This window comes from Apteryx rowi, unplaced genomic scaffold, assembly GCF_003343035.1.
Source record: "Apteryx rowi isolate R43461 unplaced genomic scaffold, aptRow1 scaffold_424, whole genome shotgun sequence".
Classification (NCBI taxonomy): Eukaryota; Metazoa; Chordata; class Aves; order Apterygiformes; family Apterygidae; genus Apteryx; species Apteryx rowi.
Genome location: NW_020450677.1, coordinates 468,314 through 495,296, shown reverse-complemented (window position 1 = coordinate 495,296; position 26,983 = coordinate 468,314). Strand labels below are relative to the sequence as shown.

Sequence of the window (26,983 nt, the reverse complement as noted above, 5' to 3'; positions counted from 1 at the left end):
TCTGTAACAAATGGAACATGAAAGATTAAGGGGAATGAGAGAGGGTTTAATCAAATGCATAATTATGTAAAATTGGAAGCACCATGAAAACCTAGTTAAAGTTCTTGTGTGGTAAGCTTTTCACTTAAAGCAATATTTAAACCATATTATAACATAGTGAATAGCCAAAAAGTAGATTAGAAATAATTTTGGAAGAATTAATAAATATTAGTAGTAGTAACTTCTTTATATACATATACATGCATGCATATTTTATGACACACACACACAGAGACACACACATACACACACACATAGTCTTTTAGCCAAGTGAGTCACACTTTCAGATGTTTCTATTAAATGTAGCATTGCTGGCTTGTTTTTAAGTTTGAAAATTAATCCTTTTAGATGTTGGCAGCATTTAAAGAATGGGATACTTCAATTAAAAAGAAGGGGGGAGGGCAGGGAGGTGAATATGCACTCTGACACTTACACTTCTTWTTTTTCAACTCCTGGTGCATATTTGTGAAGAAATATGCCATAAAAAATTCTTAGAAACAGGAGACAGAAAATGTAGAGATGATTATTTGGTTAATAATTGCTGCTGAATGAAGAAAAAGATAATGACCAGAGGTCTAGAATAACAAGAAGCAAATATATTGCTGATGCAGAACATGGAATATATGCCTCCTTAGACCATGCAGTTGGAGAACAAGCAGTTGCTTCGGGAACACTACAAAAGAAAACTGAATTGATTTGTGTGAAGGAGATGAAATCCAATCCTAAGAATTTCAAATCACCTACAAGTCACCAGGATTTAGTCTAGCAGTTAGCTGAGGAGCACAAGCTCATCACTTCCCAAGCTCTAATGGAGAGTGAACGGTTCTAGAGGAAGTTTTCAACGGCATTACTGACAACTGAGCATCTAACTCACATCTGGGCACAAACTGAAACACAGGAAATTCCACTTGAACACAAGAAAACATGTCATCACGGTGAGGGTGGCTGAACACTGGAGCAAGTTGTCCAGAGAGGTTGTGGAGTCTCTGTCCCTAGAGATATTCAAAATCCAACTGGACATAGTCCTGGGCAACCTGCCCTAGGTGGCCCTCAAAAAGCCGGGGGGTTGGACCAGACCATCTCCAGAGGTCCTTGCCAACCCCAACTATTCTGTGATTCTGTGAGAACTTGCATTTGGCTTTCTATAGCCTAACTGCTATACCTTTGACAATTTCCTCACCATGTCCTTAATCCAGCACATAAAACCCTAGCACATAAGATGCAGTTCCCAACAGTGGCTTCTCTTCCATTGTCTGCCTTGTCCCAGAAGCAAGGCAAGTTCAAGCCTTTGAGCAATCAGTTTGACTCAACAGTGCAACCATCAACCAGGTTCTGTTTTGCAAACAGAATGAGTAAGCAGTAAAACAGCACAACTGGCAGATTTATTTGCCAAACAATAAAAAGTGAGACCTAACCAACTGCCAACTGGAATGGAAAGTTTACTGGCCATTGCGGGGGKGTGTGTGTGTGTTTTGTTTTTGTTTTTTAAATGAGCATATCTAATCCATTGAATTTCACATTTGCTAACTGGCTAAGCAATGTACTCGGGTACCCTGAGCACGTGCAAATACCATCAGCATTCATACCAGGCACATCCGTCCCCATCACATTTAGAACCATTCCAGCAAGAAAGTGACCTTCTCAGCTATGTATTTATATAGATACTGATGACTATTATCAAGACCACCTTGAACTTGCGTCCCTGTTTTCACGAAGCTTTTTTCCAATATTGTTCAGCATTACTCAGCTTACACATGCAACTTGCTGTGATCAGCTAAGCTTCAGTTTACACTCAATGTTTCCAGATATTGCTGTTTTGAAGCAGCCAATGTCAAACTGTCCAAGTGCAAATAATTAAAACTAAGTGCCAAAATTTACATTTAGGCATCTAAAAAAAGCCTGGTTTTACAAATCTTTAGTTCATATAATTCACCTGAAGTTCTATGACATCTAGGTGTGCTCAGCAGGCAGAGAAAAATAAGATCCTTTATTTATGTGCCTAACTGCAGATGCAAATACTTAACTTGAGCACTCAGAGCTCGCTCACTCCTGACAAAGGTGTCTACTTCTTCATTGCATATGACACAGAACAGTAAATAAATCCCTTGATTTCAAAACATATAGAATACTGTTAATAAATAATAACATGCTGAAAATTAAAGAAATCCAAATTTATTCTTCAATCTCATGATTTTAAAATGGGTACCAAAACACGCATATTAGTTCACATTTTAACAGATCATATTTTTATGGTTCAATTTAGTTATACATGTAAAAATAAAGTTTTATTGAAAAATAATTAAACCAAGTGATTGTCAGAACCTTTACACTCTTAGAACAAAGGCATTTATAAGTGTTTTCTTCAAAAACACCCAAAAGACTTTCATTTATTTCCCATGCTGCGTCACAAAGGAAGTGAGAGTTTTCACTGCTCTATAACTGTAACTGTAAAATTCAACAAAAGGATTAATGGGATGCTTTAGGCATCTGAGAACGACCGGACATAAAGCAGCTAAACAAATCTACCTCAGCAGGAAAATCCACTGGGATCAAGAACTGGTTTATGATTCTCCACACCCACAAGGTAGCTAATAACAGATCCACAGTTTTATATTGCTGAATTAAAGGGTATGACTTAAACTGTAGTTTAACTAGGCTCTTTAAATAAGTTAACAAAGCATGCCTTTCAAATGAAAAAGCAATAACTACAATTCACAAAAGCATATTTAATGCAAATTAGGTTAATGAGAATGTTGGTCTAACCAATTATCTTTTCACAAATTCCTTTAGCCTGAAAAGAACTTCCTTTCATGCCATGAATACTAATCAAAAATCTTGCAATGACTCTGACTTCCTTCCAATATAAAACATGCTTTTTTTCATTTGAATAGGTTTTCTGTTCCTTACAAATATTTCTCGGCCTTCAAAAAACACAGAGCAGCTAGAAGTAATGCGTTAAAGTAAACATTACACACTATCTTTGATAACTTTTACAATAAGCCTTAATAATCATTACTGTATAAAATATAACTTTATTAGGAAAGCACAGCAGGTCTAAAACATCAGGTTTTCCTATCACTTGAATATATTTTCAAATTAAATCAATTGATTTAAGTAGAATGCATGTTTCATAGCCTCAATAGCAAACAGACTTGCTTGACGCAGGGTTGCCATAAACCTTCAATTTGTAAAAGCACAGCATCTGTGAAGCGCAATAAAGCGAAGCACAATAAAACAAGGTATGCCTGTATTCAACATCCTTGCAGGAGCAAAAGTAGTTTAAAATATTCATTGTAGACACACTGAATCTCAAAAAAAAGGAATGATATAAACATGAGGAAGCTTGTTGAAAAGAAAATTAAGTGGCAGTTCAGACAATTAAACTGCCTTGAGGGTGACATAAGCAGTATTTAAGGACACCATGTCAGAGGCAGAAGGTCAAATGCATACCACCTAATGTCCCAAGAAAGAATGAAAAGTAGCAGGCAAGGCTAAATATCAAGGTAATTGAAGAATGGCTCTGTAATATTCTTAAAGGCTGAAGTAATGTTCAGATGAGAAAATAGAAAGAATCATAAAACTACCACATGAAATATATACAACAAACATACAATAAGACAAGCCAAAAGAAAAAATGTGTAAGAGCAATCTTGAAATTTAATTAAAAAAAAAAAATCTTTCAAATACATTACCAGCAAAAGCCCATTACCAGAGAACCTGCAAGACCAGTATATGTTTAGAATATAAAAAGACTACTTAGCAAAGGTAAGGCCGCAGCAGAAAAATCAAAACGAACCATCTACTTTCATGCCAACAATTTGGGCAGTTGCTCAGCTGAACCCTTCTTTGTGGGGGACTGGGATCTCTGCCTCTGTTTGATGTGTCAGTAGAAGAGATCATGGAACAAACAGGCAAACTGAGCGCTTACAAATGGGCATGACCGCACAAGAGCTCCAAAGGAAGGCAAAGCTGAAACAGCCAAAATTTCCAGTTGTGTGTATAACTTCTTGCTTACAACTACATTGGAGCCTGAAGACCCAAAGGTGACAATAAAATCAAATTTGTAGATCCAGGAACTGCAGACTAGCAAGCTCGATATTCCTACTGGACAAATTAGTAGAATCTATAAGATATTTAATGGATATGTGGCTAAACATGGTGTTTGGGGGAAAAGTCAACATGGCTTTTGAAAAGGGAAGTTCTGCAGCATAATCTAAGGAGATTCTTTGAATGAAAAAAAACCCATGTTCATATAATCTACATGTATTTCTCAAAACTTTCACTGAAGTCCCCTACCCAAGACTTAAGAGCAGGAAAAAGGGGTCCTTGTATGCATTAAAAATTGCTTATAAGTAGGAAGAAGAATTAATTGTCAATTTTCACAGTAAGGGAAATCACCAATACAGATCTCTGGGACCTGATCTGTTTAATCTCTTCACTCGATTTAAAAAAGAAAAAAAAAGATGAGATAATGAAGTGACAGAGTTTGCAGATGACACTAAGCTCCTGATGGTAGCACAGGTGAAGACAGACTGTGGAGAATTACAGGAGAACTCCACAAGGTTGAGAAACTAGATGTTAAAATGGCAGGTGAAACTCAATACCAATACTGTCAAACGATGCAATCCTAACTTCATGTAATAAAATAAATTCAGAACTGACCAACACCACTCAGAAGTAGGATCTCAATGCTCAGCAGTGCTAAACAAATACACTATTTGGAAGTATTTGGAAAGAACAGTGAACAGCATGGAGAACATAATTACACCTCCACCATGCATTTATAYCTTGAATACTACGCAGAGTCTTGGTTCCCCATCACCAATCTGACAAAAATATAGCAGAATTAGAAAAGGCATGGAACAGTTCCTGTATGAGAAACAACTTAGCAGCCTAAACAAAGAGGAAGAAAAATGGGATACCACAGGAACAAGACAGAGATCTATAAAAATCATGACAGGCATGAAAAGGACAGATAGGAACTGCCTGTTCATTGGCTCTTCTCAAATAAGGACTGGAGGCATCACGGGAAGCCAGCAGGAAATGCGCTTAAAGCAAATAAAAGGTGGCAAATCTTCATAAAGGCAGAGCTAAGCTGTGGGACTTCTTCCCACTGGATGGTACAGAAGCTTCTGCAGATGCAAGGAGGGATAGGAGATCAATGCAAAGAGGATTTTTAAATACAAAGATATCACAGCTGGCTCACTAAGTCCCTGGGACACAAATTTTTGGAGGTCAAGAAAGTATTTAGGAAAGTAGCATATCATAGCATGTTCAGTCACCTTACCTCAGGTGTCTCCAGACGGACCCTGAGCCTAATTTGGTACAACCAATCTTGAAGTAAGCAAATATCTAGTTTTTACTTGTACAGCTCTACCTTTTCTATTAGTTATCTTTCTGGAGGAAAAACAGGAAGGAAAAGTAGGTAACACATAAATTTACTGCAGGATGTATAAAGAAACAACACACGTTACCATACAGAAAATTGTATAAACAGCATCAAACAGGCCCTCTCCTCCTTGTTATTAACTTTTCCACATTTTGTTAAATGTACCACTACATTTCCACATATAATTCTGATTAAATATTTAATAGTTACAGCTCTTAGAGTGCAGCAAGAATGCACAATATTAAAACAAAATACATTGAACAAAAAAGCATTTTTAAAATTTCACCCAAAGATACTAGCCTGATGTGACTATTCATAAATACCTACCAATCCCATCCTCTCCGTTATTCACTTCTTTACTGAATAAATAATAAAATGATATTTAAGTGTGAAGTTACTGATTTCCCCATAGGTTAAGCTTAAACCTTTCATTAAATTTAAGCTAGTCACCTTCAATATTTACATTTTCCTAATGCTTTATGACATTTTCTAGTGTCATTTTTTTCAGGTCACTAATTTATAACATACTTAGTGATTTTTAAATGTCACCACAACCAGCTTGCTAGATGAGACAAAGTGTAAGAAAAACACAGTGCATGCTGGGTTTTGAGCAATATCATCCAAGAGACAGGCTGAAAAARGGCAAAGATCTGTGGATAACTTAATCCATAAACACCCAAGAACAAAGTGGTTGTTTTGGGGGGGGGGTTTTTTGGTCCTAGTGGTTTCAGCATGACATACAAGGAAGTGAAATTTGGGATTCTCCCTAGGGAGACAAGCTGACAACTCTCCTTTGGATGAAAGGGAGAGGACTTGTTTTCATATGCCTGGACCCAACACAGAAAAAAGAAACTTAGTAGAGTTTTTGATCCTTGTAAACCAATGGCTTAAGGAACCAGACGATCTGGCCCTTCACAGAAACCTTGTTTTCTCCAAGACTATACAAACAGAGGTTATTCAGCTTAGCGTGTGCCAGGAAGCACAGCTGAAATTCAACACTGGAAGAAATGGCAAAGTTCCCGCAGAGGAAGTTCTGCATTCACCAAACTGAAGGACTCAGAACAGCCCTCGGTTTGCAGGCACTGGCACAAAGCACAAGCCAGAATCTGACGAAAGAGTAAGTGGGGAAGGAGGAAGAGGAGATCGAATGAAAATAAGAGAATCTGAAATAAAAGGAGCAAGGTCCAAGTAGAATGGAAGCCAGTGACCCCCAAGGCTCGTGTCCCCACCTCACCTACTGCTCCAGGAGCTGTGCAGAAGCCACAGCAAGTGGGCACCAGCGGCAGAGGGAGAAGCATCCATTTCCCCTAGGGAGTCTATGAAGGAAAAACACTGCCTCGAGACCCTGGCAACCACAGTCCCCCTAAGCTCACACAACCACTTGAAAGAAGAAATGAAAGCTCTGATAACAGTTCAATTATAAACAGAGAAGAGCCAACTATTTCTGAGGTTAAACCAAAACAGCATGTTTTACTCAAAACTTAGACACCACAGCTTGAAAGTAATGCAATATTCGACGCTTCAGAGCTCTGGTATTGCGAGAAGTTAAAAAAATAATAATAATCCATAACTGAGGACATAACCTCTGCACTTTAATCAGGAAGTTTTCATTTTCCCCTAAACTACACACAAAAATCCAAGTTTTCCAATATTTCTAAATCCAAATATAACAAATGTTCTACTGCATATAATGAAACAAGGCTTCAAACTTTGACAAATGCTAGCTAGATCACTAGTTATTGGAAAGCTCAGATTTAAAACTCCTGGTCTGAACATGGCAGAGCGTTTAGTCCAATAACTGCTGGTTTTTTGGCAGAGCTCTCTTTCTCAGTTCTGTTAAGGACCTGAAAGTTCTTCCCAATTAAAGTTTAAGTAAAACATATGTATTTCAAATATGCAATATCCACTATTATTTAGATACTTAATGTCACACTAGCTACAAGAAGGAAGAACATCATAAACAGCATCTTAATATATTATGGTATGTTGCTGAACTGCATTCACTGGCCTAAATTTTTTAGTTTGTCCTATTTAAGCACAGAAGTTCTTGCTAACTATTCTTTATTTGAATTACTGTTCATTCTACCTCTTGTTTAAGCTCTGCGTGCAAATACAGCGTTGTATTGCTGGGAGGTGAGAATATCACATAATACCAGAATTATTCTTGCACCTTTCCATATAGGAGTACTTTATTTCAAATTAGCATGCTTAACAAAGAGTAGTTGGTTTGCATAAACTTCCATTAGCAAGACCAGTGTTTTCTGTACATATGCTGTCAGAATGGATAGGTCTTACTTGGCCTGAAAAATCCAAAATCCTTTAAGTAACTTTCTTATCATTTTTGAAATTTAGCTTTCTTCAATGACATTATTTCTTTACATCAACCAACATTCCCTTGACCATAGATAATTATTCGTGTAGGCTAAAGTATGTATATTGAAATATGCAGTTCAATTCTTTGAGTTTAAGATTATTGTCAATAACTAATAGTTTCATAATGCAACAGTGCAAGTACATGAGAATCAGTCCTCCTTCATTCTATATTGTATCCTCTTCCAAAAAATAATTTCTACTTTTCAAGAAATTGAGACAGTCATCTTAGAGCAAAGCAAATGAGTAAACTTAAGCAATACTTTACTTTAAGCAGACTGCTATTTTTATTCCCATAATATCCGTTAACTTGACACAATTAAAAAAAAAAAAGTTTGCTATCTGTAGTTCCTAAATGCCACACTGATACAAGCACTGGGAAAATTCCTCTTTCTCTCTCCACCTTCCCTCAAATTTTTTATAGACAGACAAGTCATGAAAGTTTCAAACAGTCTGACAGTTGAGTATTCAAGCTTTAATTTTAAGCATTTAAAGACAGTCTTAACTTTTGCTGATGATACACATCCTTTGACAGTCCTTTTATTATAATTTCACAACCCAACAAAACTATTTGGAATTTTTCTTAGTGGTACGGTGGTACAGTTTTATTCCTTACTCTGTACTTGTCAGAACACTGGTTGCAAAATATACAATATTATTAATAAATATTATTTATGCTGCTGTCCTGGATGTTTTTAATAACATCACATCCGAATTAGTACCTTTTTTTCCTAATGCAGAATTCACTATTCATGCAAGTGATGCAGAATGCCATGTCTATAGGGCTATCTCTCAAAAGCATTTATGAATTATAAATAAAGGTGCAGGCCTAAAAATATCCAAGCTGCTTGATATACTGACTATAAGGCTTGGCTTGCTTTCCTCTCTGCACTGCATTTATGAAGGGTTCTGCAAGATATGGCAAGTCAAACCACTAACACAAGCTTGCAAGAAATTTTTTTAAATATAGTGAAACAAGAAGTGCAGCTTCAGAAAACAAGACATAGGAGTGTTTTCTTTGGATATGTTAATAAAATTACAAAGATTAAAATTACCAAAGGGTAAATCTAGTAAAGCTCCACCTGAATAAGAACACAAAAGCTTGGAAAGTATTTCTTCCCATTTGTAAGGTACTTTTGGAATCCCACTCTAACTTGAGTTACTATGTTTATCATTGGAGGTCTTCACCTATCTCATTTAGTTGATTGAAGAAATTGTTTGATGAAGAAATAAAGAATGATATAAAAGATTTTATGTATTGACCTATCCAGTTCACTCTTCATAGAGCCTAACCTTAAAAGCTGAGGAAGATGAAAAAAAAAAGAATCAAGGCATACTAGGTACAGATGCAGCTGCAATGGAGACAAATCAAGTGAGGGGCAGGAACCGCCAGGACCACACTGTGGGGGGTTAGCCTCTCAGGGAAACACACCTCGAAACATAGGCCAACTAGCTGCAAAAAAAGTACGACAGGTGAAAGTGTAAGGAACAGGAAATAAGGGAAACTGCTAGATACTCTGTTTTGCCAAGTCAGACAAGACATCAAAATTGTCTGGGTCTAGACTGTTGACTGTGTAAGACCAGAAATATTCACACAACTTTTAGCCCAGTTCAAATTAGAAAGCACACACAGAAAATGGAGCTGAAAATGAAAGCAAAAACTTACCCAACTGAACAAGACTAACCACCATTTAACCTTATAACATGAAAGCACAGCTGAGCAAAGAAAGAACGATGAGGTGAATTTGGTCTTTAGAGTTCAATCACTTTAGAACTCAAACAAAATTAGTATTAAGACAAAACTCTATTTTTACAATCCCAAATCACTTCAAAATATGGTAATTGGTAACACGACAGAGCTATGTATTCGAGTATCTGTCAATTACCACAAACATCTGCTCAATGTATAGAAACCTCTGTGACTTTTTGGCTCATAAAACATTACCAATTACAGATTCAACTGGCCAAACCTGCTGTCCTTCACACAGAAGCCACTTCCCTGTTTGCAGATCATGCCCTCTTATGGGGAGCTGCATAGGTCTTCAGGCGGGGAAGACAAGRAAGCTCAGCTGATATTTCTCTCTTGTGAACAACTCAGAAAAGCCACCATTTCATTTTCGCATACCTGGGCTGGGTCTGCAGAACTCACAGTTTTCAAAATAGTTTAACAATTTCTTTTCTCAGTAAATTAGGCAGCTATGACTAAATATATACAGGCAGTAGTTATAGTTTGTCAGAAAATACAGTTTTACCTATCTGTTTTGGGGGGTTGAACATTTCAAAATAAATGTTGCCCTACGCTTGCTCAATTGTTCCTTTTCAGAAAAGGAGAATGGCACTGATTGTGTGGAAACATGAGGAAAGGAGTGCACAGCCTTTTATCAATCTTTCCACATACCTGTATTGTAATACATATTAAGAAAGATGCAAGTTTGTCCTTCATAGTGGATTAATAGAAATTCCTATACAGTAAGTAGTTCTCAGTTTGTCTATCAGCTCATGACTGCTTAGAGCCCAGGAAATATTCTGGCATTAAAATGAAATATTAAAAACATCCATGGAATTATGGTTAGTAAATTAAAACCATACTTATCTGGATCAACAGCATTTGCAATAAGTTTCTGCTCCTGTCTCCATTACAAGATCATTATTTACAGTAGTTTATTTCAGATTCTAACTTACGTGCATCTCGTAATTCTCCAAAGATGTGTAGCCTAATGGCTTACCAGAGAGGTCTGGACATCAACTTAAAACTAACAGACTGGTAAGCATTTGCTTCAGATTGGAAACAAGCAAGCAAACATACTGGATTTGTCTTACTGAGGACTTAAAATGCAACTACATTCTAGGTCCACTTAAATTTAAAAGCAAAAATAAATCTATCGATGGAAGCTAGAAGATATCCATTATAAAAAAAGTTACAATCAACTACAAAGAAGCTTTCCCATTGCTACAGATGAATTGTTACAATGCAAAGTTTCAAGCCATGCATGAATCCAACTTAAGAGATCTGTAAAGTTAGAAAGAGAAAAATAATTACTTACTATCTAAAATTCTATCTATTTCTAACAAATATATCATAACTAAATATATCATAATAATATCATAATAATATCATAATAATATCATAATAATATCATAATAATATCATAACTAAATAAAGCTTGGGGTAGCTCAAGTAAAAACACCACCCTCCAGTGTTGACCACTGAGCTGGGTCCATTCCACTGAATGCACGACACTCTGTAACTTGCAATTCCCCATTCTGTAACTTGCAATAACTCTTAGCAACATTTCCTGTAGCTTTCTTGCTCTGTTCAAGTTTTTCTTCTACATTAGTAGCAAGAAGTACAGCTGTTACACAAATTAAAAAACATAAAGAGATGACACAGAATGAAGAATTATAGTTTTGTGGATGACTGAAACACCATCTGGGCTAAATATATGCCATTGATACACAATGATTCGCAGGTCTGAATAACGCATAAGTATTTTTTTAAAATATCTTCTATATTCAAACAGCGCAGGATTGAAACGTGCATTCTGGTGTTCATTTTTCAATATTCACTTAGAACATTTTTTTCCATCATTGTATTGGCATACAATTAAAGAGCACCACAGCTATACTAAAACTCATTTTTTTAAAACTTGAAGAAATGATGTATCACATAGTAACAGTAAGGCTAAAATCAAAGAGCACTGTTATCATAGCCATTCACTATGCATAACAACTTTATGTTGTTCTTTATTTGTAGTTTTCTTCTGTGGTCTAGTTCTGTATAGTCAAAAAAATACAGGTTGCCCAACTTTTCTTAGGAGATTACTCCATAATGTATTTTAATGTTGTGCTAAAGCTTTCCCCTCCTATTCATTCACCACCCTACTTGTTCTAGTTTTGTTCTTTGGGTGTTTTTTTTTTTCCAGCTTTTCACCTTGTTTAAACTGATTCTTCCAAATTTCTGACCATGATAACAGAATCTTAAGACTTTCCAGTCTACTTGGAACATAATAGCCATGTGCTGATCCCCAAATACTTTATTTCAGCAGAGAATAACCTGTGAATCACGTAGAAAGTACTAAGTACCCTCTCTCCTACATTACACAATGCCTTTGTGTGTATAATCCACAACAGCACTGACCTCTGCCCTTGCATATCCCCTTGCTTTGTGGTAAGCAGTTCCTGTGCACAGAACTACACAAGATAGAAAAGGGAGGAATAACTAAAGGAGAGGGTATTTCAGCTTAATTTAGAAAATGGCTGAAATTGTTGTTTAGATAATTCATTGTTTTGTTTGAAACACCAAGTTTCTTAAGTTACTTATGGGGATAGAAAGCTGATTGGGAAGCAAGTTTAACTGAAAATGGAAACAAAAATCTTTAAAATAGAAGATTAACAAGCAAAACAAATTGAATAGTGTTCCATGCATTAACCCTGTTTTTGTATCCGTTGTGCATGTGCTGAAAACAAGTTTATGTGCATTTACTCTAAATTTTCCAGAACACAGCACTTATGTGCAGAGTAGTTTTTGGTTGGATGAAAGTGTTTTATTCTTTAAATTGAAAATTAGCATTAATAAGACAAAGGTATAACAACATCATAAGTGCAGGACACTGACATTTCTTTCTGTAGGATAAATCTTAGTAGCAAAACTGATACCACAGATACATATGTGTGTGTGTATATATATATATATTTTTTTTTTCTTTTACTATTGGGGACCGCATAATCCCGGTACACAAAGCAGTTAAATGGCTCTAACCAGGAGGAAGTAAGTTTTGCTCGTCTTTTTCACAACAGCAGGCAGGTTTGCTTTGCTAAGTGTAAACAGACAATGCAAGTATTCTCCTAACGGTTCCCAAATTTTCCAAAGTGTGTTTGAATAGTAAAGGTAAAACCAGATTTTTAACACACCATTTAAGGAGTGAATTTAACAGACTGTTCATACTTTCACATGAATGATAAACCACAAACACTTTCAGAGAATTGCATACCCACTGGGCAACTTCCAGGTATCAAGGGACAGGCTTCAGAGATACAACATCACTGTCCAGCAATATTATGCAGATGTATACAGGAGAACCAGTCTCCCGACACTTGCATTTCCTTACACAATGTATTATCTCTAAGTGCCTTCAAAGCCACAAAAAGCAACAGTGGAATGAGTACTTCCTGTTCAAACTTCTACGAATACTTTAGTTTAATGTCTGAGAAGGCAATACAGCATAAACAGTGAACTGCAGTTAGGTACGTGAGCCTTCCTAAGAAAGAGTACTTTGTCGCACTGACTAGAAAATACTCAGAATGCGGCAGAAGGTCAATCCCTTTAAAAAAAGGGCAAAACAAAGCTTAGAACGGTATGCCAATCAAACACAGGCATAAACAAATTAAGATTAATGAAACAGAAACATGAAATTTAAAGATCATGTTTCAATTTAACTAAGCATGTTTTTATACATTCCTAATTTTTATACAGTACACTGCAGATCAGTGGTTTTCAAACGTGGGTTCCACAAACTACTACTCAGGGACCTGGAAAAGATGCCCAAGCAAAACCAGATTATTGTCATACTTTCACCATAGGATTCCACATCTCTACTAAAAAAGAACCGCTAAAGATCTAGAAGTCAAAAAAAGATTAAAGTCTGTCTGTTTAGATCAGTTTAACTACTACAGTTATTCTTTCGTATATTACAAATAAGGGCATATATGATCTTCTGAAAGCCAAAAATATACTTGAACTCTCAAAGCTCACTTACACTTTATATAAGGTTTTGAGAAATGAACTGTTCTAACCTGCCAGCTGCAGTTTCCTTACCTACATCTAATCCATGATGACTCACTGCAGAAGCTGCATGTAGTGCAAGGCCAGTGCTGATGAATGACTCAAACTAGGAATTAGCACCTAATCTTAACAAACCTTAAATATCCCTATACCTGGGTGGGGGCGGGGAAGGAGGCGTTAACCATAAGACTCCTAGATTAATGTCAAGAGGAAACCAAGTACAATAAACTGTCACCCTGTTGCACTTAGTGATCAAAAAATATGTTATTGTACTTTTAGGAATATTTTCTGTTTATTACATTATACAGTAAATAGTGCAACATCCAAGATTAATAATTTATCACCACTGCACCTCAAAAAAAGGATAAATAAATGCACTCATACTCCCTTAAACACTGAAAAGCTATGCATCTCTCTGGTATTACTAAAATGAAGACCCAACAGCTTAATATGATTCACATTTCAAGTATATTTATGAAAAATATTGTCAGCCTTAATTAAATTTATTAAGCACAGAGGAATAAAAAAAGGTTTGATAATTAATGATCTTAGAAACAAGCTCTCCTTTGATGACTGATGAAATGCACACTGGGAGAACATATTTTGAAAAATGCCAATTACTCAGTTGATGAGCCAACTCTGTTTATCTTGTGTGCATTCCACTGTGAGACTTTCCAAGCAGGATAATAAAAAGGAGAGAGAAGTCATCAGCCTTGTGTAAGGCCAGACTTACTAGAAGATATGTATAATGCAGATACTTATTCTATTTTTAGTCCTAGGAAAAATTATAAGTAGAAACCAATGTTACTACTTTGCGAATGCTGATTACACCAGTGGGTTGCTTGTTTTTAAAGAGGCCCCCCAAAATTCTTGGCCTTAAATGAACAAGCTCAGATAGTGCTTGGAGTCAGCTAGTGAGAAGATCATCGTAACACTTTTGACTACCTGGGATCCACAAACAGTGTACAGAAATTTTATCAGGCCTGATTCTCTTGATAGAGAAAATAATCAAGGAACTTCCTCTACAATTTTAGTTTTGAATAAAGAAGTCATCATAAAGAGTGAAAGGCAACACCTTCACAATCACAGTGGAACACAGGAAAGAAAACTGTAGCTGAATAATTTGATCAATGCAAATTTTTTTCAATTGATGTGTTCAGTGTGGTTGAAACAGACTTTGTCTGGGTTTTTTTTTGTTTTGTTTTCCACTTCTTTTCCTCATGGTTGTAAGGAAAGCAACCTTCATGAAAAGGTGTAGTAATGAACAGGGCCAACAGATGAAATAGAGATGTTATTAGAGAAAGGCCAAACTGAGATCCATGATTGAAACCGCTTCGCTGTAATAAGAATTGCTATATCCTCTGTACCACACAGCTGTAAGTGAATGTGAAAATGTCACAAGCCTGTCAACTGGAGAGCACTATACATATATGCTACATGCAGACAAACTGTGGGAGAGGTTCTTTAACTGCACTGATAACTCATAATCCAAGGTATCTGATAATGTTAAGTACAAAGAGAAATGTGACACTGATTGCACTATAATTTAAATCTTTTTCTTTTGAAAACGTGTCTTCTTGTATGATTTCTAATACTGGAGAAGATTAGTTAGTGTAATAAACAAAATCTTCCTAATTCAAACAATCATTAACATTTTGTTGGGCACAAGTAAAGCAAATTACTTCCTCCAGCTTTTGTCAAGCGTATAGACTGTGAATGTTTCAAATAATTATGAAAACCAAAATTGCTGGGGCTACTTTGAATTATAAGTAATTCCAGGTTGCTTGACAGTAATAATTTAATGCAGAAAGGTGTGTATTAACTGATTCTATCATGAAAACATGATTCCATACTAAACCTTGATTCTCACTGTCCCTGGAACAAATATTCTAATGTGTATTTTTCAGAGTTTTCCAGATGGATAATCCCATCAATGGAATACTGACTGTAGTCCTAAACTGTGGACCTCTCCCCGCTCCAGTCATGACCTATATGGAATGCTGACCTATGCTGTCTGCAAGAACATCTGGGAGATGGTCTCAGAAAATGGAGTGCTGGTTGACGCATAGCCCTTATAAGCACCCTATTGCAGAGAGATATCATTTAAGTACATATATGAATTTCAAGACAGTTTGTTCAGCAAAATAAAAGCACGTTGCTAACACTGCGTTCTTCCAAAATTCCAGAACATTTGCTCTCTTAAAAAAATTCTAGCCAGCTTCTCTACAATGCTCTGACTGGTTTGTAGATTCATTTAGCTTCTTGCATCTCTATAAATAAATAATGAAACAAGCTATTGCATAAGGTGCTACATGTGTGTAAGAGGTCACATGATCTAAAAGGTGACTAAGATCATTCTGGAAACTGTGAACTCGATTTTACAGTACAGTCTGGGATCCATTAAGAGTACATTTACTTTTGCTTCTGCAAGCCCTGAATTGTGGGCATAAATTTTACAGGACAGACGCAGTAAATAGGTTTACTGCGCACCTTCTCAGGAGTAACCTTCATAAGAGGCTACTCAAAAGAAGAAACAAACCCTTTTCGGTAGCTATAGCCATGTTGTTTGCAGGCTTGCTTCTACAGGACTTGTACCAGACCTATTTTGTAGCCACTGAATTTGTTCACAGGAACTGTCTTTCATAAGCCAGTCGCCTACATAACATACATGAACAACTACACTGCCTGGCAGCATACACAGGCCATTAATACTTGGTGTCTTCTTAAATATTTTCACTCCTACTGCAAGGTCAAATCTGGGCACTCTGTACTGGTTATAATATATTCCAATTAAGAATCTGGGAAGCTTTATGTCTGCTGGATGAATGCTTATGAGAATGGGTACCCTTTGTTTTTAGAGCTGCAAACTTGCTTTTAAATTGATAATGGCCATAAAATGAGAAAAGTGACCAGTCTGAATATGACACAGTAGATGAAAGTGTTTAATTCCCTCATCTGAGAATGACTCTTCATCCACCTTTCTTCTTTGGAAACAGAAAGCAATAAAGTCTCTTCCTCTGAGATGAGATACAAATTCCATGGCTCCCTGCTGTCACAAAGGCTTATTGTCTGTTTGAATAGCTTTTCCTGAGAAACATTCTCAAAACTGGAAAAAAGGAGCGCTGGAAATAGACAATATGAGCATTTTGTGGATTGTTTACTTCTTTGACCTTCATCAGTCTTTTCTACGCTATAAGAAGCTAATGGAGGCACCCTCCTTATGAGTAGAGGATTATGAAGAGCAGATATGATCAAGATCAAACATTCAGTCAGACAGTGCACTTTCTTGGTGGAAACCATACCAATACTGCTGTGATCTTTCTGGGCTTCTCTGTAGGTTTTAAACACTGACAGAACATAGTCCCAAAAATCTGATAATAAACATCCCTGTATCAAAGGTTGAGCAGATAATTTTATACTGATATATTTAAACTGTTTCTCTGGACAGGTACTGTTCAACTTCGGTTTTGTGTGAGAGCAAGAAATACAGCTGGTTTATAAAAGTTCCTTACAAATTTGATGTTTAGGACTTTAATAAAAATAGCTCATATTTTATTCCATCAGCAGCCTAGATAAGACTGCTATAGGTAACAGATGTTATAGCTACCAAAAAATAGGAAGAACAGTGGATTATGTAAAAATTCTCGAAGTATTTTTTGTTCCATCAGTCAGTGGATACATTAGTGGCCTTTGTTTTACTGAAAAACATTTTTAGTTGTTAAGCAGATCCTCATGGAATCAAAAGCTACAATAGCATCTAGTTCTATTTCTGAAGCATATGACATCTTAACTATAAGCTGTAATTTTCTTCTAAAATCCAGCCATAACATAGAGAACTAGCATATCTGGTAAAACATGAGTTTTGATCTCAGGGTACTACGTCCTTGGAGATGAACATGAAAAATGAATGAGGGATCAGAGAATTTAATTCACATATTGTTGTCACTGAAGTGACAGCCAAAAGAGAAGCTAATTTTCAGAATAGAAATCTGAATTTCACGGTCTGAGAATATGACAACTAACCTTATGGTGACACTTGATTTCTTCTCCCTAGGGGCCAGCAGTTCTGCGCTCCAAAGGTCAGACCTTTTAAGCAGCTTTAGGGGCTTTTTTATGTATGAAAAAACATCATACATCATATAAGACTGTAGTGCTTTCTCATAAGATTTTTAAAAGTAATCTAATACAAATAGCAAGAATAATTTTTGATAGCTGAAAAATTGCTGTATTACTGCATTCGCATTTTAAAATAAAATGTATATGAATCTACTATTTGTAAGTACACATTACACCACTTGGCAATATGTTTCTTCATCTGTGCATTTTCCTGCTGTAATCTACAACACTCCTCAGCAAGTACTTTGTTTTAAAAAATATACTACTGATGAAAGACTAAATTAACTAGTCTTAATGAATCACTTGAAGATCCTTGAACAGAAGTTGCTGTGCTTTGATGTTTACTATCAGAAGAGTACATGCTTTTCCCTTGCAGGTGTTCAGAGGAAGGGAAGGTAATGGTCATCATATAGCATATGTATGAAATAAAGTCACAAGTTTTGATCTTCAGTTCCAATAAGAAGTTACTTTAAAATAATCCCTTGAAACAAAATCCAGTCATTATTTAAAGTCTAAGTAGTACTGATGTAGCTAAAAGATCTCCTGTAGTCTGAACTCAGGGTCAAAAGTAAAACTGTCAATTATATGCCAGCATCTTTGTCATTTCTCCCCTCTATTTTTTCCAACTATATATTTTGCAATACTTGGCTCTAGTTTATAAATATAAAAAATGAAAAGGAGAAGAAGAAACATAAGCTAAAACAGATAGCCAAACAAAAGTAAAATAGAAAAGCAAAACAAAACAAAATCTAGAATTAAAATAGTCACATTACAAACACACATACTAGTTAAAAGTGGAAACATGTTTCACAATTAAGGAACAACATCTAAAAATAAAAATTCATATTTTAAAAAATAAGAGAGAGATGTTTCTGCAACTCAGTTTCATTTAGAAGTGCATTTAAAAAGTGCATAAAAATGTATAAGGAAAGTGTTCAATCAATCCAGACAGAAGCGTTCATTTTCAAAACCAACCAAATCCCCAGCAATTTGTACTTTGACCTCTCTCTACGTCTCATCTCAACTATCTTCAGGTAATGTTCTTAGGCAGATAAAATGGGAATAACATTTTGTTGCAGCAAAATCTGAAGGAAGCAATCAGACAATACAAAGTATTTAGGCAGTTTTTACTTAAAGCTACCAGTAATAATCAGGCCACTTCATTCTAAGTAGTATGCAGTCATACCCATGATACTAGTACACTCTCTTTCTAAAAATACAGAGTAACTTTCTATATCACGAATGTTTACTGCGTGATGTTTTATGGCAGAGGTTTTTTTATGGTGGTCTATGCTATCATTTGTAACACCTAGGATAAGCATATACATTGCAGTGTTCAGCATTGCAGTGGCCAATGTACGGGTAATACTTGTAAGCACCCAGCTCCTGGCACAGAATCTATTGCTCAGTCACAACCAAAAGAGGACTGTCCCACTCACCGCTTCTTCCACCCACATCCTCACTATGTAATTGTATGTCTCCTCCTTTCCACTGGCTCTGGGGCTATTACACTCACACGTCCTCCTGCTCAGGTCCTAGCTATGTAGCTGCACATCCTCCCTTGTACTAAAACCTTACTGAGCTGACTCACCTTACTAAACCACAAGAGAAATATTGCTTTTTTGGTTGCCAGTTTAACTTCCAGCCATTTTAGCAAGCAGAATCTGACAAACACCAGAGCTGGCACAGCAGGAAGAATGAATACGTTGTCAGGAGCAAGGAAGAGAAATGACAAGGTAGGGTTAGCAGGACTTTCAGCTTCATTGAAGATCAGAGCATTAGATGAGTCCCTACATTTGTGTGTCTGAAATTGAAGAAACAAAAATGCAAAAAGCTCAATTACTTAGAAATTCATGCATGAAAATATTATTATCAAAGAATCCATTAATTTTGAAAATACATATAATTCAGAATGAAAATATTTTCCCATGAAAGTATCTACAACATGTACAAAGCCAAAGAGGTACTCTAAAAGCACAAGGAAGAAATAGGCTCATCTCCATCTTCTGTGTCACAAAGTCAGCCTACTAACAGCAGAACTAATACAAGACAACAGGATCAGTATACTGGCAATCGCATCTCTCTCACCAGCATCTCTATACTGTTACTCCTCAGCGTACTACCTCAGAGAAAAGCATTCATTTGTGAATCCTCAGTGAGAGACACATAAATATTTCAGAACATATTCTTCTAGCAAATTTGGGGCATAGTAACCACACACTGGAAATTCAAACCATTAAATAGATTTTCTTGATGTATGTCCAGGGATGAAGGAGAACAAGGATCAGAAAAAACCTATTATGTAGCAAAATCTAAATATCTTCAGGTCATTAAAGGTTGTGTCAAATTGCATTGTAATATTAATTTAGGCACTTTCTGACTTCTGAATGCTTCCTAGTCTAATCTTTTAACTGTCCTTTTAATTCATTATTTTTATTTACATTTAAAACAGGTAAGAATTATTTACAGCAACAATAAAGTAACAATCTTTATAAAATAAAAAATACTACTCCTGATAACATTATCACAGAAGATATCATTTTCTTTTGGAAGACTACAGAACTGCTTTTTAAACTTAACTTCAAGTTATTATATGCCACCAGACGGGAACAAAAAAAACAGGAAAGGAAAGCACAGTAACTGTTACAAAGAGCTTTAACACGAGTAGCTACTGAGGTTAAAGAAAATTCACCATTTTCCTCAGCAGAGCATTCTGTGATCAATCTTTCGCTACATTCAAACTACAAACTAGGTTTGAAATGTAGTTTTTTCTTCTTAAACCAGAATAAAAATATCAGATGGGCGGCCACATTCATTTTAAAGGTATTAAAGACAATTAATGAAAAATTTAACCCAGGGATTAAAAAAAAAAAATCTTATCTGGCTTTAGTTACACAACATTTACTAAAAATAAAGATGACACACATTTTGTTTAAAAAACACTCAGGCATTTAAGTATGAAAATCTAGCATGTCTTTATTAACGGCACTCTCAGCAAATGTCCTCCTGGTTAGAGCTATTTAATTGCTTTGTGTACCGGGATTATACAGTCCCCAATAGTAAAAGAAAAAAATATATATATATACACACACACATATGTATCTGTGGTATCAGTTTTGCTACTAAGATTTATCCTACAGAAAGAAATGTCAGTGTCCTGCACTTATGATGTTGTTATACCTTTGTCTTATTAATGCTAATTTTCAATTTAAAGAATAAAACACTTTCATCCAACCAAAAACTACTCTGCACATAAGTGCTGTGTTCTGGAAAATTTAGAGTAAATGCACATAAACTTGTTTTCAGCACATGCACAACGGATACAAAAACAGGGTTAATGCATGGAACACTATTCAATTTGTTTTGCTTGTTAATCTTCTATTTTAAAGATTTTTGTTTCCATTTTCAGTTAAACTTGCTTCCCAATCAGCTTTCTATCCCCATAAGTAACTTAAGAAACTTGGTGTTTCAAACAAAACAATGAATTATCTAAACAACAATTTCAGCCATTTTCTAAATTAAGCTGAAATACCCTCTCCTTTAGTTATTCTTCTTCTAATCCTATTGAAAATCAATATTGTTGCAGTACCCCTTATCTTTTCACTTCAAAGTACAGTAAATAAAAGGTCATCACTTCAAAATGACTGGAACTTGCAAAGAAAGCCAGTAAAGTCACTAGCACACTATTTAGAGCTGAAACAACAGCAGAGAGAAAAGAACAACATAAGAACACTTTAACAAAGTGTTTAACAAAGAACACTTGAAACCTTGTGATAGAAGGTAAGTAAAAATCATTTAAAGGATTCTCCATTGATCAATCTATATTCCTGCAATTATCTTTACGATAGCTTATATATTTTTGTGATGTCAAATTTTATTTTTTCCATAGTAATATTTCATCTTATTTATACCAATTTTCCATCTTAAAATACACTAACAAAATATTAATCGGACACACTGAAATTAAATACTAAGTAAAATTATACAGCCATCATATTACATTCAAAGAGTCTTTTTATCCTGACAGCTTGTGATGTCAACTAAGGTGGAATTCCATGCCTGGAAAAAGAAAAGATTTATGCTGACTCTGTCTACATGTGGAAGCCAGATGTATCCCTTTTGCAAAAGGCAAGCAGCTTTCGTATTAAAACTATGCAGCTTAAGAAAGTAAACATTCTATCTCTGTATAAAAAGCAACTGTCTAGCAAACAAAAGTTTGTAGATAAGAGAAAAAAAGTCTCAGATACATAAACAAATACAGGAAACCTTTAGTACATCCTGAAACCTAAAATCAAGTACATCAGATAGATCTGGGAATGCTTGCCAATACCAATCTTGCCACAAATAGTCTCTACCTGTTAAGCTAAATACACTGGAAATAAATGCTTGATGACCTCCAAAACAGCTTTACCAGGAAGTCTACAGCAAATGGCTCTCTATTAATAGGTGTTTTTTAAAGTAAAAATAATTCCTTATTAACCAAATGACCACATAATCAAGAAACTAATCCGCTTGTCAGCTGATTGACTAAAATACCAAGTGACTACAATCAAGCAGTAATTAAAATGAAACAAAGGAAAGAGTAGTCAATCTGAAGCTGTGGCACTTATGACAAGGCTTATTCCCAGAGGAAGCACACAGAGGCTTTTTTTTCACTCCTGCTATTTATTCTTCTGAAACACTCTATACGTGAGAATCTGAGTTAGAGATACTTAAGACACAGAAACTTCAGACAACAATGTGCTGTGCTCAAAAGCACAGGACACTAAATGCTTAGAAATAATGCTGCAACATCACATGTTTTGGTGTGCTCCGTGACCCCAAGGTATTACCTCAGGGCACTCACTGTGTGCAGATGAATTAAGCTGAAAAATGCTCGAGCACTAACCCTGAAATCACTAAAATTAGCATCTACAGGCCCAGAATAAGGAGTCTAGATTTTACGGCATCAGAGTGCTTGGAAGTGATCAGTTTGAAGAGGGCAATGTTCTAGCTGTAAGACCTGACCTATATTGCCCTCAGTCCTGAGGAGCGAGGATACCACGTGCTCAGTGAGGATACTTGCACCGTGCTGTTTCAAAGCATCATTCACTCAATGTGCCACAGCACTGTTCCCCGTGCCTCGGAGCATGGAATTTCAGGTCTTAAAAGTGGCAAGCCCTAGAGCACCCGTGAAGCTTTGAGACAGAAAGACTGCATCCAGCACAGAAAAGCCACTTTGCCCTCACCAGCAGACACGCTGCCCTGCTGTGTGATTCTCCGGTGATGAGTGAGGGCCTCTCTGCCAGGCTCAGCATTCCAAGCACGTTCCCTTCTACTGCAGACATGTACTTGCAGCAGATGCTCTGAAATCTAAAACTAAGCACAAGATTTACGCATAATCATTAGGCAGTGTGGATGACAGGTCTCAGTAAGAGGTAGCAAGTACCTTTGAAATCACAAAGGCTCTGTTCTACGTTCCTGCAGCCCAATAGGAGCAAATCTGTAGGGAGAAATGTTGTGGAGGACCAACGTACACCCTACAGGCATTTCAGGGGGACTGGCTTTGAATGAGCCCTAATCTGGTCCTGCAGACTGACTGCCCACAGGCAGCTGGAGTACATCTTCTGGTTTAGTTTCATCTGAAAGCACTCTGCATTGTGCCTATATCATGATACAAACCAAAGCACAGTAAGTAAGGATCAGTTGGAGATTCACTTCAAAACTGCTTACCTTCATCCAAAATAAAATATCAGCATAGATGCATGCAGAGTATGCAAATAAGACACCAGAGAGAACTCTTTCTATACATATCTGCTGTAGGCACAAAAAAAGCACATTTATCTTGTAAACTGAAAACATGGAAGTAAAACTCCTCGTCAAACATTCACTCAGTTTAGCTTTTTTAAATACAGTTTACCATTCACACAGTTTACTATTAAAAACTTTTTATATGCTCTGGTATTCCTCTGATTTAAGCCTGATAATAAAATAAAGAAACAATTGACTCAGTGTTATTTAAAAGTCAAAATTCAGAAGAAGCAGTCAGCAGACAAAAATAGTTTACAACAAAAAAATAACACAACACTCGCACTGAACACATGGACAACATATTTCATCTGCTCACGGAGAAAAGCTCCCCAGCTTTTGGCACTCAGACACTCTTGTACTAAAAGTTTGACAGCCTAGTGCAAGACCACTGTGCTCATCATTGTTAAAGACGACTGTTTACTACAATAATCTAATTAATTAGAATGGAAATCATCACAAATTTAGACATTAACTGTGGTTGATATTTGAGTAAAAAAATAGAGCAGGCACGTTAAGACCCAAGACTGGGTCTTCCCTTTGGACAAATATTCTTAGAGACTGAATACCAAATAATACAGGATGAGAAAAAAATCGTAACTGTAAAGTTATGATGATAATAAGATTTTACTTTTTTTTTTGTTACTTGAAGTAGTAATAAAACATACGCATCTTTCTTCCTCCACACTTTTGTCTAATCCCTTTTTGAGTTCATTTATGCTTTTAGCCTCCACGACAATCTGCAATAATGAACACTGTATCTCAAAGGAGAGAATTATGTACATTATGCAGACATATTACTAAATATTGTAAATACTGTAAAGCAGCAGTTACTGCTAACATTTGAAAATTATTACTGCTAACATTTGAAAATTATTAGAGCTTAGTGAGATATTTATCTTAAGAGTTCTAAAGATACATTACTGTAACACAAGAATTAAAATATCCCCTATTTATTTTAAATGCAAACCAGGACTTTTATTAATTTATTCCTAAGGGATGTTCTGCTGTAAAATTTAGAGCTAACAAACTAATTGCCAATTTGTAGTGACCTCAGTGTTGAGGGAAATAAGAAAAAAAGCTTTGAGCACTGTCCAAACAGGACAAAAACCAGAATTTGTAAAATGGAAGAAGGATTTACCAGAAGAACTGGTAAATGCTTAGAAAAGGTATTACCAACATTAAAAGGGGTTAATATTGCAGTACTACTCAATAAGAAGTTCACATTTATAGAATTTCAAGATAAATTGAAAATAATTTTAAAGTCCTTCAAACCCTCTTCCAAATAACCTTTAGCAGACCACCAGGTTTAAATTGAACAAATACCAAAGTATTAAAAATGTGCTTGACAGTAAACAGTAATTTCAAATGTTCTGATTTTCTACATTTCACTTGTATTTCTTTTATACTCACCTGCCTCCCAAAATTTATCCTCATAGCACACCTAAGAATCACAAGAAATGTTACATATGTCGACACTAAACATCCATCTGATTGAGTATTCTGTTAGTGGCGAGTAACAGATGTTAAGGGAAAAATTATAAGCAGTGGGAAAAGTAATACTGCTCTAAATTTGTTCATCCAGTCCCCAATAACTAGCAGCTTAGGAACTCACTGTGTACCAGACTGCATTTAGACTGAACTCAAAAACTGTTGTGCATGAATTTCACTAATGGCTTCAACAGGGTACTAGGTCCTCCAGAACATAATGCAATAAGCTCCACAACCTGTATTTANAAAAAAAAAAAAAAAAAAAAAAAAAAAAAAAAAAAAAGGCATTCATCTGAAGATTACATTCAATTCTCCTATAAGATGTACTAAAAAAAAAAGATCTAGATATTGTTCATGATTTTTTTTAGAGCTACCTTTTTCCCAAGCTAAGAAATCAACATTGTTTAGATCTCTCCTCAGATGGAAACTGTTTGAGGTTCTGCTCAACTCTCTCTCTTCTAGGCACCTTTTCTTACTCTGTCCTCTGGAGACAGCATTATTAAAAGAGCACGCAGCACTGAAGGTGTGAGCATACACAGATTTATACAGTGATATACATTAACAGTAGGAGGTGAGGGCAGTATGGACACAGCAACTTAAACACATGACCACTCGCACCTAAGCTAGGTAATAGCTTGTGCCAAACATACAAATTTACTTTGCAATGAAAACAAAAATAAATATTTAAATGGTCAGCCGTCCAAAACAGCACATTTGCTCTGCCCATGTCCAAGCCCCATGGCCCCAAGCTGAAGCATAATGCTACAGTAAGAGAGCCACAGGGCTCTGGACCACTTTGAGCTTGTCTGTGAACTACCATCTGTGTAGATATAATTGTGTTTAAACATCTGCCTTTTGTTCTTGTAACTTTATTAAAATGCCTACAGTTTACATGAGTTTCCTACTTTATATAAAGGAGGAAGCAGACCCCTGGCTTTGCTTGTGAAGCTAAGAGGTTTAAGATTTACAAAATGATTCACCATTATCTTTAAAAGAGTATTTTAATGAGGAAGTATTTTAATTTTCAAAGTTTATGGATCAAATTTAGGATTTAAATCTACATCCAAAAATAAGATGAAAGCTTAGCTAGTTTGAGCAATATAAGGTGAATATTGCTTTAATTCATATATCAAGAAAAAACATGGGATTTCATACAATTTAATGAAGTGTGCAGTCTTCCTAGTCCATTAAATTACAGAAGGCTTTTTATAATTGAACATTTTTCTAAATAGCATGATACTGAATGATTAAAAAGCAGCCTTTCATTTTAGTATGAAATTAATCCATTTGTTTTAATGGAGGTTAGCCATGCTGATTCCTATTTCAGTGCCAATAAGACTCATGGGAGAAAGCAATTATCATCATTAAACAGCTCTAACTATCTGTGTGTAGGCTGCCACAGATACTTGTTCTCAAAGGAAGACACATTTTAAAAACACTTTACCTGAAGTCTTCCACTCTTACAGCACAAATACTGCATACCTGGAAAATCAAAGGCCTTATTATAATAAAATGTTCTTCAGTAGTAAATTAATTGTGTATCAGCTATGTAGCTGCAGAAGTTACATGGCTATGCCTGGATAAACCAGTAATTTATATCTGAGAAGACTGTAAAGTGCTTGCTGTGTCATACAACTGTATGTTTATTGTCTTACTCTAATACTTTTAAAGCTGCTCTATTGTAAGGCCGACTGACCCTTAAAATACCACAAGCTCTATAAATACTTGCTAAGGAGAGCAGTCTTTCTGTAACTGTGGTAAGACTCCCCCTTAAAATAAACTTTTACCACCAATTTTTAGTATTTTGTGCTCTTCATTCTCCCCTTTGTCAGTAATTCCTCTCCTCAAAATGTGAGAAGTATATATAGAGAGATGTACAGTTCTAAAATAGTCACAAGGAATTGCTTTTTCTAACTTATTCCATGCCTAAAAGTCTAATGGCTTCATATTGTCAATGGTCAGGACTTCAAAGACATTATTTCATTAACTGAATAGCTGTTCACTGAATC

The 26,983-nt window shown here is 35.8% G+C and overlaps 1 protein-coding gene across 1 annotated transcript in view; it reads right to left on the bottom strand.

Annotated features, from left to right (window-relative positions):
* The window catches only part of AVEN (apoptosis and caspase activation inhibitor), a 96,370-nt gene that overhangs the window by 6,771 nt on the left and 62,616 nt on the right, over window positions 1-26,983 (bottom strand). The gene's annotated exons all lie outside the window — the stretch shown is intronic.